The sequence below is a fragment of the Lissotriton helveticus genome, chromosome 5_1 (assembly GCF_964261635.1).
Source record: "Lissotriton helveticus chromosome 5_1, aLisHel1.1, whole genome shotgun sequence".
NCBI lineage: Eukaryota > Metazoa > Chordata > Amphibia > Caudata > Salamandridae > Lissotriton > Lissotriton helveticus.
The window spans coordinates 629866237-629884697 of record NC_136065.1 but is presented as its reverse complement, the minus strand read 5'-3'; positions in this window follow the sequence as shown (position 1 = coordinate 629884697).

Genomic DNA, 18461 nt, shown 5'->3' with positions numbered 1-18461 from the left:
TATATACAAATCCACTCATTGACCAACAGTTCTATATAGTCACTCATACATATACTCACTCATCATATGTAGTGATACACCTATACATCCTGTTACACACCGACAGTCATCCAAAAGATACTCTCACACATACTCACACATGCAAATAAAGTATTGAACATCCATTTATTTGTATATACAACTATACACACACAACCACCTTACTTCTAAGGAAACTTACACATACTTACTCTCTTAAACAATCACTTATAGAAACACATACATATTTTAACAGGAACTCTTACAATTTCTTACTCTCACATATACTCACTTACATCAATATTCACATATATTAGATTAAAACATATGTAGTTACTGATAAAGACACTAGTGAGACAGTCATTCAGTCACTAACACACACATATATACACTCATCCACCCATACAGTCCTGCACATATGCTGTGTTCAAAACACATACAAACAGAGAGTCAGTCACTCATGCATCTATGTGCTAAGTAATACCCCCACCAAACCATACAAACACTCATACTGATACTAAGAAAAACATCTAATAACCCATATACCTACACATGTAGCTACTCACCAACCCATGCAGCCACTTATACACAAAGTGAAACACTAATCCATATATTTAAATATTTAAACATTACTCACTAATATATGTATTCACTAAGATACACTTAATAAGCGAGTTAACCAATCCATGTAAACACTTATTTAAACATTTATTCTTCCATCAACTTTTACATATACATATATAACACATAATTATTTTTTTTAAATACACACATTGGGGGGAGGAGCTTCGCGCGTTTCCAAGATGGACGTGTGAGCAAAGGGCTCCCGAGACCCTTTTCGCCTCCCGCAACTATCCTGTGAATAATCCTGATTTGGACGACGGGTACCTGTTATTGATGCCCTGCTGATGCCCACATTCTTTTCGGAAATCGATTTGGCCGCCGGACACCGGACTTACTGCACTTTGAACTTTGAGGCCCACATCGTATGCCAACCGGGGGCTCGAGTCCCCGAGGTACCCAGGTGGTAATCGAACAACAACGGCTGATACGCCACGCCCTCTACCCCTGGGTTACTTTCGGTTTCGTTTTCGGTCGTTGTGGTCAGCGACTTGCAGCCGATCGGCGCACCGCCTCTGTTATTGTGGCCAACCTTCAGTCAGCGTTGGATCCCTGCCCTCTCGCCTTTACGAACTTGCCACGACGGTAATGACTTTGACCAGATCCTAAAGGTCCCGTCGGAGTTTGTTGCCCGTCATGGCGGGCAGGGCGGTTGTTGAGAAGCGCACCACCAGAGGCCCGTCCCGGGGAGGGGTTGCCCAATCCCAGACTATCGATCGCTTTACTCGCCCTAAGGGATCCCCGAGCGGGTCGAGTGGGGCCCTCGAGGAAACTGGTGACGGTGCTCCTGAAATTGAGGAGCCAACTTTGAAGGACGTTATGGGCGCCATTGTAGGTGTCCGGACCACCATGGGCCAGCAATATGAAACCTTGGCAGCTAAGATAGACACGGTGGCGATCGAGGTCGCCCTCATCAGGGCGGACTTGGGGAAAACTAATGACCGGGCCAAGTCCCTTGATATCAAGACTGCGAGTCTGGCCACGGATGTCTCGGATCTTCAGACCACAGTTCGCAATCTCCGGACGACTAATGATCTGTTTGCCCGTCGGCAGGAGGATTTCGAGGGCCGGGCCAGACGCAACAACGTTCGCATCGTGGGTGTTCCGGAGACCTCCGCGGACCTGCCCGTAGACGTCCTGGTGGAGGACCTCGTGTTGAAACACCTGGCACCGAAGGTCCTCAGTAAACTTTTCGCTGTGGAGCGGGCTCATCGAGTCCCTGGTGGGAAGCCGAAGTTGGGAGCCGCTCTGCGGCCCATAATAGCCAGGATTTTTAATTTCCGGGACAGAGACGCTATCTTGCAAGCCTCCCGCACGAATGGACCCACCAAATTTGAGAATGTATCGATCAGTTTTTACCCGGACTTTACTCAGGCGGTCCAGAAACAACGAATGGGCTTCACAGGAGTGAAAAGGCGCCTTAGAGATATGGGACTGAAATATGCTATGCTTTTCCCGGCCCGCCTGAGGATCGAGCATGAGGATCGTGCGTTTTTCTTCGATCGCCCTGAGGTGGCCAGTGACTGGTTAGACACTTTGCCGACGCGCCATGATGGCCCGGAGAGCTCGAGGGGTGCTGAAGGCGGTTTGGCGGAACAGGAGTAGTGAGTCTGCATCGGCGAACCTGACTTCACGGCAGTGGCTCAGAGACTGTGTTTTTATAATATGGATACCCGGGGGTGGGGGGGAATGGGGAATCTTCCTCCTCTGGGGACTTTTTCTCTCTTTTTGTAGGTTAGTTTAATGGGGCGACAGGCACACTGCAAGTTGGGGTGGCTTTTCGGTCTACCGCAGGGGTGCAGGGAGGGGGGTTTGTGTTTTGTGGGTTCACTGGGGGTGGTGGGGGGTTCTTTCTTTCTTGTTTGTATCGAGGCTGCGCTTTGTTCCATATTTGCTGCTATGTGCTTGTTTCATGGTGGGGGGGGCAGACTGTTTACTTCTGGGATGGGGGTAGGGGGCTGAGGGTGTTGAGCTGGAACGTTAACGGTCTTGGTGACAGGATAAAGCGGGGGATAGTACTGCAGTATTTGAAGCGATCCTCCCCTGATGTGGTTTTGCTCCAGGAGACGCACTTGGTGGGTAATACGTGTCGGGCATTGAATAGGCGAGGTTACCGTTTGGTGGCCCATTCCGGCTTTACCACTGGATCGAGGGGGGCAGGTATCCTGGTTAGGAACTCCCTCCCCCTGGAGATAGATGGCACGGTGCTGGATGACAAAGGCCGCTACGCGGCTATTACGGGGAGGTGGGAGGGAAAGTTGATTTCCATATTGTCTGTCTATGTTCCGCCTGGTCTGCAGTCTACTACATTCACCGATTTGGGTGGGGTGATTCTGGGGCTGCCTGATGGTTTGCTGGTATTGGGTGGCGATTTTAATTCTGTGGTTAATGGAGAGAGTGACCGTAGCCCCCCCCAGGCTTCTTCCCGCATCGCAGTTATGGCTCGGGAAATTTTTGGATGCTTTTGGGCTGGCGGATTGTTGGAGACAGCTGCACCCTGGACAGCTCCAGTACACCTTCTACTCGGGAGCTCATGGGAGTCTCTCGAGACTCGATTATATCCTCGTGCCGGTGGTGCAGTTGGTCTCGGTACGTGAAATCAAGCATTTGGCTAGGGGGATTTCCGACCACTCCCCGCTTTGGCTTCAAATCGATGTACAGCTGGGGGCTGGGGGTCGGATTGCCCCGATCAATCCATGGCATTTTCAGAATCCCAAAATTAGATCGGAGGTGGTCAAGTGTATGGACTTCTACTTTGCTGAAAATGAGGGATCGGTGTCCTCCCCGGTCTCCCTGTGGGAGGCCTATAAAACTGTGATCCAGACTCTGTCCTTGATCGCTGGCGAGAGGAGGTGCAAAAATGAGGGGGTGGTGAGCTTGGAAACTGAAATTGCTGGGTTGGAGGAACAGTTGGAGTCTGGGGCTACACCCGAGCGATTGTACTTTTTAGCTCTTAAGTAATCTGAATACAGGGCTTTGGTGACTGACGCGGCTGAGGTGATGAACCGTGTGCAACAGGGGCGTTTGTATGATGTGGGTGATAAAGCGGGAAAGCTGATTGCTTGGCTGGACAAACGAGACAGACTGAATCGAGTGGTGCCTGTGGTTGAGAAAGTTGACGGTACGCGAGTGGTGGACCAGATTGAGATAGTCGAGGTGTTTGCCCGGCACTTTCGGGTTGTATAGGTGCCGGTCTCGAATATGCCAGAAGAGGACTCGCACTTGTTGCTTCGTGATCTCGTGCTGCCTAGTCTCTCGGAGTCGGACAGGGTGCTTATGGAGGCGGACTTTTCCACTGATGAGGTTGCACTTGCTATACGCTCCCTTCGCTCGGGGAAGGCCTCGGGTCCGAACGGTATACCAGTTGAATTATACAAGCTATGCCCGGAGAAAATGGTGCCGTATCTTAGTCGGATGTTTGCGGCATCGCGAGACCTTGGGTCCCTTCCTAGGGACCAGAGGCTGGCGTCCATTGTGGTTATCCATAAAGATGGCAAGCCCCGCGAGCGCTGCTCATCGTATCGACCAATATCACTTTTGAATGCGGAACCCAAGATATTGGCGAAGCTTTTGGCAAATCGATTGGTCACGGTGATTAGCGATTTGATACACCCGGACCAGTCTGGTTTTATTCCTCGTCGGAATACTGCGCTCAATCTCCGCCGTCTTCACGGTGTCCTTGCGAGGGCGGGGTCTCTCAATGAACCAGCCATCTTGGTTTCCCTTGATGCCTCGATGGCCTTTGACACGTTCGAGTGGCCGTATTTGTGGGCTGCTCTTGCTAAATTTGGTTTCGGCCCGAAGTTCATCGCGTGGGTCAAGCTTCTGTATGAGCAGTCGTTGGCTCAGGCTGTGGTTAACGGCATAGCCTCGGAGCCCTTTGTTCTCGGACGAGGCACGCGGCAGGGGTGTCCTCTGTCGCCGCTTCTATTTGCGCTCGCGCTTGAGCCCCTTGCCGCGTGGCTCCGCTGGGAGCCCTCACTCAAGGGTATTCGATGGTCCCCTGACTTCGAAGATCGCATATCACTATATGCCGACGACATATTACTGTACCTGACCTCCCCCCGTAAGTCCCTAGGAGTCCTCTTCGACGTTTTGAATTCCTTCGGACGAAACTCCGGTTTAGTTATCAATTGGGCCAAGTCTTGTATTTTCCCACTGACTGGAGACTCCCCCTCTCTGCCCCGCACTTGCCCGATACCGGTTTCTAGAGGTGACTTTAAGTATTTGGGGATCTATATTTCACTGGACCCCATGGTGCGCTACGAGCGGAATTTGTTACCTCCGCTTGTCCGGCTTCGGTCGGACGTTGCGGCATGGTGTAGTTTACCCTTGTCCCCTTTGGGAAGAGCTGCCCTGTTTAAGATGATGTCTCTTCCCCGTTTTCTGTATGCCGTCCAAAACACGCTTGATCTGGTGCCAGCCAGTTACTTTCATGAAATCGAGGGCCTCCAAAGGAGACTGGTGTGGGCTGGACGGCCCCGCATTGCGTTGGCGAAGTTGACGTTGCCCTGGTACGATGGTGGTATAGCATTGCCTGATATTAAAAGATACTACTGGGCATCTCAGCTGAGCGCTGTGAACCATGCCATGTACGGTCCAGCTCCGAATCCTGCATTTGAGATGGATCGGTGGCTGTTGCCCGGGGGTGATTATTATAGGGCGCTCTATTCTCGAGGCGCCAGGAGGAACCTGACGGGTCCCACTGGAGTGGCAGTGCGAGTGTGGGGTAGTGCGACCACGGCTATGGGGTGGGTGGAACACTGACCAGAGCGACCCCATTGTTTGCCACTGAGAGACTGGGGGAGCTATGGACGTCGAAGGGTTTTGATAGATGGGACCTCATTGGCATTAGTAAAGTGGGCGATCTCTGGGCTAAAAATAGAGTTAAGACCTTTGCTGAATTGAAGCAGGAATATAATTTGAATGACACAGAGTATTTTCGCTATTTCCAGGTTCAACATGCCATTGAATTGGTTTTTCCAGCCGGATCTACTATCCCGGAGTGTTCTCCCCTGGAGGACAGGGTGCTCGATGGGCATGTTCCGGACAGCACTATCTCCCTTATCTATAAAAAACTCATCAATGATCGTTCGGACCTGCTTGTTCAGCTTCGGAGTGCTTGGACTAACGATGGGCTGGAGTTGGATGATGAAGACTGGCAGGCTGCGATATCCTCTCCTAAAGAGGTCGCGATCCCGGCGCGTCTGCGACTCGTACAGCTGAAGATTCTGCACCGAGTCTATGTCACGGGTCCACGATTGATGCATATGGGTTTTTCTGCGGATGGGCTGTGTAGGCGTAGCTGTGGTGTGCTTGCTACTTTCCTCCACATCATATGGGAATGTCCGGAAGTGGTGTCCTTTTGGACTAGAGTGCATGCGGTGATGGGTGAGGTGACGGGCGTTGAGTTGTTGCCTGAGGCCGGTCGCTGTTTGTTGAACATCTGGGAGCCGAATGACTGCACTGCTGCTCAGACTCAATGGGTCACGCTAGGGAACATGGTTGCGAAAAGAGACATTGCTCAATTGGGGGATCTCAGAGGGCACCATCAGTTCGCAACTGGGAAGAGCACATGGACTGGTGCATGTTCAGAGAAAAAATTGTGTATGTCTCCCGTGGCAGGCCCAAGAAGTGGGGCAGGATTTGGGACCAATGGAACTCATATCGAGGGGGGATATGTGATCCCCCCCTTACTGAAACTCCCGACACTCCTTGTTCTCCTTGACTGTATGTTTCGGTTTCCTAATTTCCCGTGTTCTACGATTTGTTTCTTGCTCTGTGTCCCCCCCCTTCTCCTGGTATCTCTCCTGTTTCTTAACACTGTTCTTTGTTCGCCACTCCCCGCGCCATATGGAACTGATACTATATTGCAGGGTACAGCCTCGACTCTTTTTTCAATTACGTTTTTTTGTTTATTTGTATAAAATGTGAAACCTTTTTAACATCCTTTCATCCGTAGCCTTTTGAGTAATGTCATGCAATATCGCTGCCGGACCTTTGGTTGTCGGCTGATGAGCTGTGTTCTAATGCGCTACTGGTATTTTATGTGACTGGCCGGCCCTGGCAGTTGTCGGCCTGTAATTGTGATCCTTTCTTGCTAATAAAGGTTTTTTAAAAAAAAAATAAAAAAAACATACACACATTCACTGGATGGTGTCATCAGTGATGTCATGAGTGATGTCACTGACCATGTCATGAGTGATGTAATATGTGACATCATCAGCAGTGCATTGCACGCGCAAGTTATAGAGTCCAACTAACTATAACGTGGGAATTTCATTGGTTTTATGCGAGTAACATTTCCAGCTAACTATAACTGGTGTCAAACCTATAGTTTTTTCAGTGAATTTTATAGGTTTTTTAAATGCTAATTCCTAACTATAACTGATGTGAAACCTATGGTTTTTTCAGTGAATATATATATATATATATATATATATTCACTGAAAAAACCATAGGTTATAGACCATATATAGTTAGGAATTAGCATTTAAAAAACCTTATTTTACTCACACAAAACCATTGAAATTCCATATATAGTTAGTTGCACTAACTATATATCGCGCACCCGCAATCCACTGCTGATGATGTCACATATTACATCATTCATGACATGGTCAGTGACATCACTGATGACATCACTGATGACATCATCCAGTGACTGTGTGTTTCTGTAAAGTTTAAATATGTTTGATATATTGAAGAATGAGTGGATGTATAAGCGTCTGGATGAAGGATTTAGTAGGTGCGTGACTGACTGTATGAGTGAGTGAATAAATGTGTCGTACTAAATGCATGGGTTAGTGACTAAACTGTCTGAATGTGTGCTTCAGTATGTCTGTTGTGATGTAAACTGCTGCATGTGTGGATCATTAGCTATACGAGAGGCTATATATGTTATTGATTGGTTGCCCAAGTATTTGTATGGGAGATTGAGTTTGTGTGGGGGTGGCTGGGAGGTGTGTGACTCTGTGCATAGATGTGTGAGCAGTTGATTCACTAGGTGTATGAGTTCAAGAGTGCATGTGGAAACAGCTACATGGGCGGTTGACTGTGTGCATGAGTGTATTGATGAGTGAATGGATATCTCAATGCTACATGTCATAGTAAGTACATATGTAAAACACAGTACATGTGAGAGTTGGCATATATAAATAACTGTGCATGAGAGCCACTGAATGTGTGAGTGGCTGTATGGATCATTGTGAACTTGTATCAGGGATTGTATAAGAGAGTAAATATGTGTTAGTATATGTTTGAATAAGTAAGGTGTGTATAACTGTATAGTTGAGGAAATGGAGGTGTGATTGATTCTTTGCATGACTGACTAGGTGTGTGAGTAACTCCATGGATGAGTGACAGTGTGTGAGTGTCTGTATACACTGAGTGTATCTAAGGTTATATTAGAGTCTGAAGAGGTTTATCGTATTAGCACAAGAATGATGTCAAATGAGATGTCATCAGTGATGTCATCAGTGATGTCATTTGAGATGTCATCAGTGATGTCATCAGTGATGTCACTGACCATGTCATGAATGATGTAATATGTGACATCATCAGCAGTGGATTGCGGGTGCGCGATATATAGTTAGTGCAACTAACTATATATGGAATTTCAATGGTTTTGTGTGAGTAAAATAAGGTTTTTTAAATGCTAATTCCTAACTATATATGGTCTATAACCTATGGTTTTTTCAGTGAATTTTCAAGGTTTTGTAAATGCTAATTCCTAACTATATATGGTCTATAACCTATGGTTTTTTCAGTGAATTTCATTGGTTTTTTAAAAGCTAATATCTGTAGCTGTAAAATGTATTCTTCTTTAAATCCAAAAATATATTTTATATGTCTATTAATAATTTTTTTTTTAAATATATTTTTTTCTTCCCTCCCGCTTCGCGAATCGGGAAGCTTCCCGTTAGCTGACCTTGATGCCGCGAAATAGTCCGCGAACCCAGCCGTGGGCCGTGGAGGGAGTTACGGTGGGGCAGGGAGGCGGGGAGGGGGAGGGGCAGGGTGGAGGGACCTAAAAACTGACATATGGATAATTGCAGGTAAGTACACAATTTAATTATTCAAACGAAATTCGTAGCGCGCACAGCATCGCATTTTGCGATGCAGTGCGCGCTACGAAATTCGTTTGAATAATTAAATTGTGTACTTACCTGCAATTATCCATATGCCAGTTTTTAGGTCCCTCCACCCTGCCCCTCCCCCTTCCCGCCTCCCTGCCCCACCGTAACTTCCTCCACGGCCCGCGGCTGCGCGAACCGGTAAACGTTCCTTTAACGCAACTGCCGCGTTAGAAAACATCATGACGCCTCGCGTCCGCATGACGTTTCACGTTGTCGCGTGATACGTCATATGACGTGCTACGTTAGCGAACTGGTACGTGAAGCGAGGCGCGAAGCGCAGGTTCCCGGAAGCAAACCGGGAGGCGGCGCAAAGCGCGTATCGTAAACACAGCAGGTCATGTGACTTGGTAATAACACTTTTCATTGGTTCATTTCACTTTTGGTTTCCTAATGATGTAACACTAGGTCATGTAATCTAAAATTAACACTTTTCATTGGTTGAGAACTATTGTTTTTCCCAAATGATGAAAACCCCTCCTTCTTTCCTCACTCTGACTTTCATCTTTGTGAGAGAAAGACCCTTTGTTACCAGTGAGCAATGGCTTCTTTAGTAGCTTCAGCTGGTGCTTCCCCACCACCTCCACCACCTCCAAGGAAGGGAGGACCACCTGCTGAAGTTATAATTCAGCAAGAAGAGGAAGAAGAGGAAGAGGAGGAAGAGCAGGAAGAGAGGCAGTTTTTGCCTGAGGAGCCCAGGAGGTCTCACCGGATAGAAAACTTCATTTGGCAATTTTTTTAAATTCCCAAAGGCCAGAAAAAAGTAAATGCAAGAAACGTAACTTGCCTTATATGTCAAGATAGACTGTCCAGAGGGACCGAGAAGAAATACAGTTATGGAAACTACACAATGCATCGCCATATGACTAGGTGGCATCCTAACAACTACAGTGCTGCACAGTTTCGTAACGAACTAGATAATACCCCTATTATGGCCAGAAGATCTGTTGTACCCGAAGTGACGGGACCAGAGGGCAGGGAGATGGTGCCAAATATACAACTGAGATTTGGGGAAGTAAAACAAGTCTGCGTACTTTGCAATGGATTCATTTGCTACAGAGAAAGTAGCATCACTCTGATCAACAGAGCTATTGACAATCATCTTCCAATTTGTCCGAAACGCCGCAAACAATAAATTCTTTTTTTTTGTTGCTCCTGTTGAGCCCTTTACAATGAATCGTTTTCGTTTCCCCCCCCCCAAAAAACCCAAAAAATATATAAAACCGTTCAGAAAAATTCAAAAAAAGTAAAAAAATGTTCAGAAAAAAAATAAAAAAAATATAAAACAACAAAAACAATAAAAAAAAAGTTCTTTTCAGAACTACCTCCCCGTTATTAAAAAATTGGTAGAATATTTGGAACTCTGCCAACCTCTATTTCTCTTAGTTCGCTTCCCAGTTCGCTCGCCGGTACGCGAACCGGGAGCGAACCAAAAAAAAATTTTTTTTAAAAAAGAACAGTAAGTATAAGGGAAGGAAACAGACAGTTATGTTAAAAGAAAGACAGCTATAGGGGAGTAAACTAGAGATACTATTACCCGTAATCCACTGCTGATGATGTCACATATTACATCATTCATGACATGGTCAGTGACATCATCAGCAGAGGATTGCGGGTAACAGTATCCCTAGTTTACTCCCTATAGCTGTCTTTCTTTTAACATAACTGTCTGTTTCCTTCCCTTATACTTACTGTTCTTTTTAAAAAAAAAAATTTAGATCAGTCAGAAACAGTGAAAGTAATAGAGACAGAGTGAGTGACCAAGAGTGAAGAAGTATGAGAAGAGAGGGACTAAGAAAAATAGTGAAGGAGTAGAGTAATTAAGTAATAGACAAAGGAATGAGGGAAGTAGCAAAGGCAGGAAAGTGATTCTTAAAGAAATAAAGCAGTGGAACTAATAGAAGTTAAATGTGATAGAAATATAACAAAAAGAGTACAAAACATTTACCTCATAATTGTCGTTAAGTCAGTCATTTGTTCTTTTTATACTAAAAAATCTGTGAAAGAGAGAACAAACATTTGAAAAATATTAAAACATGTTTTTAATAAATTAGAAAAAACAAGGGAAAAGATTGGAGGACAAATAGTTTTTCAAGAACTTTGACACTTACAGAAGCCTCTGCTTCTCCATGCCCCTACACAGTCCTAAAAATATACATTTTAAACTAATAGTATCTTGATGCAGATGAAGTGAGTCCTATCTTGCAACATTGTGCATCTTTTGCATGACTGCTGCATCGGTTTCATGTGGCATTGTTTTTTTACAGCATGACACATCTGCCTAGATTCATCATTTTATAATTTTGTCGCCTCATACCAAATCTTTTCAACCGCGACTGCGTCACAAAAGTGACGCACAGTGGCGCAAAAGAGGCATACACCTATCATAAATCTGTCCCTAACATGTTAAATAATTGATTCAGGATGACAATAAGGTGTGGCCTATCCAGAGGTTTGTTTAAGGTGAGGCCTACTCAGGGTTGCAGATCAAACTTACACTTATTGAAGAATACAGAGGAGATAATACATGTGAACGCCTACTAATGAAGTAAGTCATGTCCACTTCACTTTTGAACAAAGGCTAGACCTCTTCTGTGTCCGTGGACAGACCTAAACTTCATCTGCACAATGTCATTCGTAAACTTAGGAAACACAGGTGATGTAATTGAAAAATGTGGAGTTTCTTTTCCTCATTTCACAATCACATCACCTGTGTTGCCTTTGCTTAGGTATCTCATAGTGCAGATGGAGTCTAGCATATCAAACAGTACACAGAAGTTGAGCAGTGTATACAACAATTTTCACACTTAGAAAACCTTCAGCTTCTGCATGTCCCCTACACAGTGCTAATTATATACATTTCAAAGTGATGGTATCTTGCTGGAGATGAACTGAAACCTATCTTGCAACATGGTGCATGTTTTACACAAAAGTGACCCACAGCGGAGCAAATGAGGCGCACAGTCATCATAAATCTCAGCCTAACATTTTAAATCATTGTTTCAAGATGCCGATAAGGTGTAACCTATTCACAGATTTGTTTCAGGTAAGTCCTACTCAGAGTTGCAGATGAAATTTAGGTTTGTTGAAGAATACAGAGAAGAAAATACATGTGCAGGCCTACCAACCAAGTGTGTCATGTCGACTGCACTCTTGGACAAATGTTAGACCTCCTCTGTCTCCAGGAACAGGCCTAAACCTCATCTACACAATGTGATGTGTAATGTTAAGAAACACAGGTAATATAATTGAAAAACGTGCAATTTTTTTTCCTCATTCCACAATCATATCACCTGTGTTTCCTTTGCTTAGGTATCTCATTGTGGAAATGTAGTCTATCATATGAAAGACTACGTAGAATATGAGCACTGTATGCAACAACTTTGACACTTACAGAAGCCTCACCTTCTCCATGCCTCCTACACAGTTCTACATGTACATCATAAATGCAAACAGAACAGAATTAATTATACATGTTAAATGGTTTATTTTTGCTGTTCTCAGAATGTATCAAATTTCACTAAAAACAGTGACTTGAAGGTATTCATCATATAACAGCGGGGAAAAAAAACACAATCAAAATGATTGTGTTTAAAAAACCCATACAACATAACAAATCAGAATTCAGAACTCCTTAAAGTTAACTTACTTTCCATGACGGCAAAGGATGTCCTATGAACAGCTTACACTCTGTTGTGCTGTTATTACTTTCAACCCGCCACTTTCTGAAAGAAAACCTCCATTGTTTTCAAAAACATGTTACATACAATAAATGACTTCTCGCTCTCTACCACACGTTTCCACAAGGCCAAATCGTGTCTGAGCCATTTATAACTCTTAGAATTCTTGTAAGCCAATCCCGTCATGTTGTATTTCCGCAACTTTCACAATTAAAATGTTGAAGATCATTTTCACAATCCTGGACTAGTAATATCTTCCCCTTCTTGCTCAATCATGTTCTACATTTCCTATGACACTGATACTGCTTACTATAAAGCAGACTTACACTACCTTTATGACTACTACAATTATTTAATTCTCTACATCACTTTTAATCACAAAGCAATGTAAAACAGTAGACAGCATTGCAGACTTACATTCCCTCTACTCCATGTTTTGATTGGCTGCTTCAATTAGCTTATAAAAAGAAACAGTTTTTCTGAACTCATTCAAAGTGCACGTATTTCTCCATGACGTCCAGTGTTATGGTAAGAAGTTATGTCTCTGTACTACACTTATCCTCAAGGCCAAATCGTGTAGGAGCCATTAGAACTTCTTGAAATTCCTCAGAGCACATCCCGAGATTCTTTCCCTAAAATTTTGGTTTTAAAAACACCAGGTAAGAGTTTTTAAGGTCATACGGCAATTTTTTTTTGAAAATTAAAACAGAATCATTGCAAAATGACCAGCCATTTCTAGACTTTAAATAAGCTGTGTAATGTCCTGATGTTATTGAAGGACCGTCATGATATATAATTGCTACAGTTACAAAAGTCCTCCCTGATATTGACAACTGTGAAGCCACAAAATTTTTAATTAAAATTGTCAATTTTGTTCCATCAGGCCTACATCGTTGGAACATTAAAATGACATACTGGCCATATGTTCGTATAAATAATGTGGACATCATTTCAGATTTACATTGGCTACACTCCATGTTGTGATCAGCTCCTTTTACTAGCTTATTAAAAGAGACTGATTTACTGTCTGGCAAAGTTAAATATATAAATCTTTCTGAGTCTACACTAGTAGTACTTGATACCCTACAGTTCTCGCAGTCATGCTGCCATTGATAAGAAAGCCCAAACAGGTGATCTACATCTACACCTTCATCATGCAATACATCAAGCATATACATTAAAAACTCCTGACAATCTTGCTGACTATTTTGAGAGAATTGTGTTTGGCCTGAACATCTGTCTAACAGATTTCGAATTTCAGACACACTTTCTATGTTTGTTCTATCAGTGCTACATTTCTCTAACACAGAATTTAACAAACTGCAAAATCTTTGATCAGAATTGACCACAATCTCTTCTTTTACATTTTCTAGAGAAAACAAAACATTAACCACTACATTAGCATAGCAGTTGACACCAGAACTGTTTTCAAATTGAAAACCAACAACATCTTCAACAGAATCCTTTTTGTTTCTGCTTATAATTTCAGGTTCATCGACTTTTCGTCTTTTTGCTACAACCTCCCCAATATTGGTCACATTTCTTCGTTTCCGGCCTACCACACGTTTCTCAAACAAAGGATACTGAGGCAAATGTGGCGCATACTCTCTTCTTAACCTATTGTATTCCTTAACACAATCTAGATCCGCACAAATGTTTGTGACATCACACTCAATCAAGTACAATCCCGATAAAGTTCTAACTCGTGACAATGCCACATATGCCATACCCTCCTTGAACACAGAACTGCCAATATTCACCAATGCACTGTCTACACTTAAACCTTGCGATTTATGGATTGTCACCGCATATGCCAAGCAAACAGGAAACTGCTTACGACGAACATATAAGTCTTTTACAAGCAAAAATCTAGCAGAACAACGACCAATTAGCTGTACTTCCTCAATGCCATCAAATTTAATTTTTAAAAATTCAATTCCATCTCTATTTCTGTATTTCACAAAATCAACAACATTACCCATTGATCCATTTACCAGACCTCTTTCAACATGTAAATTCCTTCTTAAAATTATACGGCAGTTCAAGCACACATTCAGAGTCTTTTCAAAACCTGCAGTTTTAGATATACTCTTCTCTAATGAATCCAATTTTGTTTTCAGATTCTCAGACAAAATAATTGTTGATCCCATATGCTCTACTCTGTCAATAGCTTCCAGTTTCACAATCTCTTGCTTTTCTAAATGCAACATTTTGTTGTTGAATTTGGCACATTCTGCAAGAGTTGGCATCAAACATATTCCAGATTTCTTCTCAGTAATTTTCTGAAAAATATTCTCAGGCACAACATCTTGGTCTGGATATAAATTTGTCAGTAATCGTGCATGTAAAGCAATTTTCAGAAAAATATTCTCAGGCACAACATCTTGGTCTGGATATAAATTTGTCAGTAATTGTGCATGTAAAGCTTCTTTCCCATGCTCGGTCACTTTTCCAATTCTAACATCTTGTAGAATAGTCTTGTAAACTTCATCCTTCGCCTGACGCATATTTTCATGCAGTTCAGCATAATTGAAGTTTAACCATATATTGACGTTGCCAATGCTCCCTAGGCACTTCCTGGTATCTTCATGCGTGAGCATTTTGAACACAGGTTGCCCTTTCACTGGTGTCAGCTGCAGAAGATCTCCGAAAACAATGATGTGTTTGCCACCAAATAACACATCATACTCTGTTTTGAGAACTTCTTGCATTCTCAAATGCACAAAGGCAAGCATGACATTGGAAACCATGCTTACTTCGTCAATGATAAGAAGTTTCATTTTCCTCAAAACTCTTGAAACTTCAAAACAAGCATCTCCCGATAGCTTGTGATATTGTAATTTGTTGTCATGCTCCACTGGCAGCATCAGTAAACGATGTAAAGTAATCCCTTTAATGTTATGTGCTGCCAGTCCAGTTGGAGCGGTGACAACACAAGACAGCGATGACTCTGTCCTTTCCTGCAAATAACATGAAATTGCTTTAATAAGGAAACTTTTTCCAGTTCCCGCTTCTCCACTCACGTACAGTTGAACAGGCTTCAACGACGTACATGAGCACTCTTTCTTGTCATGACTTAATCCATGATCAGTTTGCATGGTAACTTCGTCATATATTTTCCTCTGCTCAACGTTGAGTTGTCTTTCCAACTCTTCTAAGTTAACCGCATCCTCCTGAGCATGTGCCATTGCTCTTTCCACTTCATTCATAGCAGTGGCAGCTTCATTTTCGATAACAGGTCCTCCTAGTGGATCCTGACTCAATGAAGCAGAACTCTGACTGTCCTGAGAACTGTCTCTGGCAATCTCCGCTGCAATCGTTGCTTCCTGCTCGATTTCCACATTCAACATTTCTACATATTTGGGAAAAGCAGGACATTCTATGGTCTCCTTGGCAGCATTGAAAGAGTCTTCATAACAGAGGAAATCTCCAAGCAGTTCCTCTTCTGCACGCCAAGGCTTAAAAAGTTGCAAAAGTGCTAAATAGAAAAACTCCTTTTTTTCAGGAGATTCGCCACTCAATTTTCGATGGTTTACCAAGTGGCATTTCCTTTGCTTCACCAGACATCCCTCACTTCCTATTACAGCATACACTCCTTTCTCAGTATCTTCTTTGATGTTCTTCTTGAATATGTAATTTTGCAGAACCTCGTACAGACAAACATTCTGGAGGTGACTGCTTCGATTTGGATAATATGTATCCAACATGTTGGTCTTCAAAATGTCGGTACTGTTTGGCTCCTTTTCCGCCAAATACTCAATTTCCCGCACAGGTTTGAGAACTCGATTACGCGTTGCAGCAAGACCAAGACTCGCCCAAACGATACTCCTGGACTTGGCATAGAGACTTGCTGAAGACAACCGGTCAGAACATTCGTAAGCTCCGATTTCTCGATGCGACAACATCTTCAGACTGAAACTGTACAACTTCTTGCTGAGGCTCTTTTCATGGGAAATGTCCTCCCACATATCCTTCAATTCTGTCTTCTCTTTTTTGGTGATGTAAGATGTCACATACCGAGCCACAGCCATACATTTATCAGCCACAAACTGTATATCCATGTTAGCATTCCACATGGACAAAATCACCGGGTTGTAGTCGTTGATGTACTTAGACTCTTCGTTCCTCTTCAAATTGTATGTGTTTTTAGGTGATTTCTTCATCACATTATGTCGCAGCGAAGACATCAAACTGTTCACTCTTCCTTTAGAAATCACCGGTCGTGGAAAGCCGAAACGACATTTGGTGTAGAACTTGTCTTTGTTTCGGAATTTACGACGACAGTACTTTCCACATCGATGGCTTTGGAAACGTAGAACTTTTTCTCTTAGGCTTTTTTTCTCCTTTGCGTTTGGAACAGCACACGTAGAATACTGTTCTATGAAACTCATCACTGAGTCTTCTGGATCCGTTCCAAATTTAGGTGCATCCTTGATCCACAGCAACATATGTATATGAGGAGCACCTCTTGCTTGGTACTCCTTTCTCCAGAAGAAATCCAACACCTCTCCAAGAGGTGGATTCTTCTTATTCATGATGAAAGACATCATACCTTCAAATCTATGATTGAAGTACCTACATACATTGACTGGATCCAAAGAGCACAGTTCTCCGGGTGTCTTGAATTCGATGTTTTCTACGTTAGCATTTGCCTCTTGTAGAAATTCAAGTAAGTCTTCCCAGCCATACTCAGCACAGCTCAGAGTGAGGAACCATGTGGGAGTTCCTAAGTTCCTCAGCATACATTTTAAATCACCATGACGACGGTACCAGTACTCATTAGTACCACGCTGACACGCCATGAGATTAATCAGGTGAGAATCCAAAATACTGTCTTGGACATTGACTTTATCCATAAAGTCACTTGCCGAGATGTTTTGCATGTGTATACCACTTTTCAAGATGTGGTTCACTGCATATGACAGTCCAGACAGATCGCTTTCAAACAGGAGATGAAACAAATAAGGAATGCATTGTCGAAACCTAGCATCTCCTGCATACAATCGCAAAGTCCGGTATTCAGAAGCAGGAATTTGATGAGGTCGCTCATCATATCTTCCTCCCTGACCTGTTGGAAAAAGCTGTGGGAAACACCGAGCTTCCAAACTTTCCTCCCAAACACTAATGGGACTCCCTTTCGCTTGTTTCATTTGAAACAACTCAATAGCATTCCCCATGACTTCCTTGGAATGCAAAGGATGAACACTATAATGTTCATATATTTCTTCACTAGTACAGGGTTCTACTTTCTCAATTTGACCAGCACACAAATCGCTATCCTCTTCCTCACTTACTTCCTCTTCTGCAACATATACATTTTTATAGTATTTTTTTTTTTTTCAAATACAATGTTGCCCTTTTGACTTTCCTAACATCTACTAAATCTTGCCATATTTTCTTATTCTTTGTCGGAACCCCATTAACTAAGATAACCAGAGGTTCCTCTTCCACTTTTTCTACTCCAATTGTGTTAATGTTTTTCTTGAAATCTAGAGTCAAATAAACAACTCTTCCCTTTAATCCTCTCTGTAAATCTGATGGAGGCAATTTCCCTGTCTTTGGCTCCATTCTTACAATAGCCTGAAAGGGATGGATACTTTGAATCAAAATAGATTCATAAGTATTTAAATCCTTCAATTCAGAAGGAATCTCAACCAATTCCAGATTATTATGAACTGCTCTAGCAGGCATCTGGTTTTGATTTAATTTGTTACAACAATAAGTACACACACGTTGATCCAATCCCAAATCAAAACAATTTTCTACCATCAAGTATGTTGTAAAATCCTTCCATTCACTATTATTTTCCCTTTCACTTTTTGCATATAAATCCACTAACTTAGTCTGATTCTTATAATAAGTGCGTCGACAACACACACAAGTGAAATTTGGCCTCTCACTTGATTTCACCTCAAACGTCGCAATTTCCCTCTGGAAATTATCTGTACTGGAAACCTGTACACTATCTTCCACATTACTCTCTTCTTCTTGGGCAATTTCAACATTC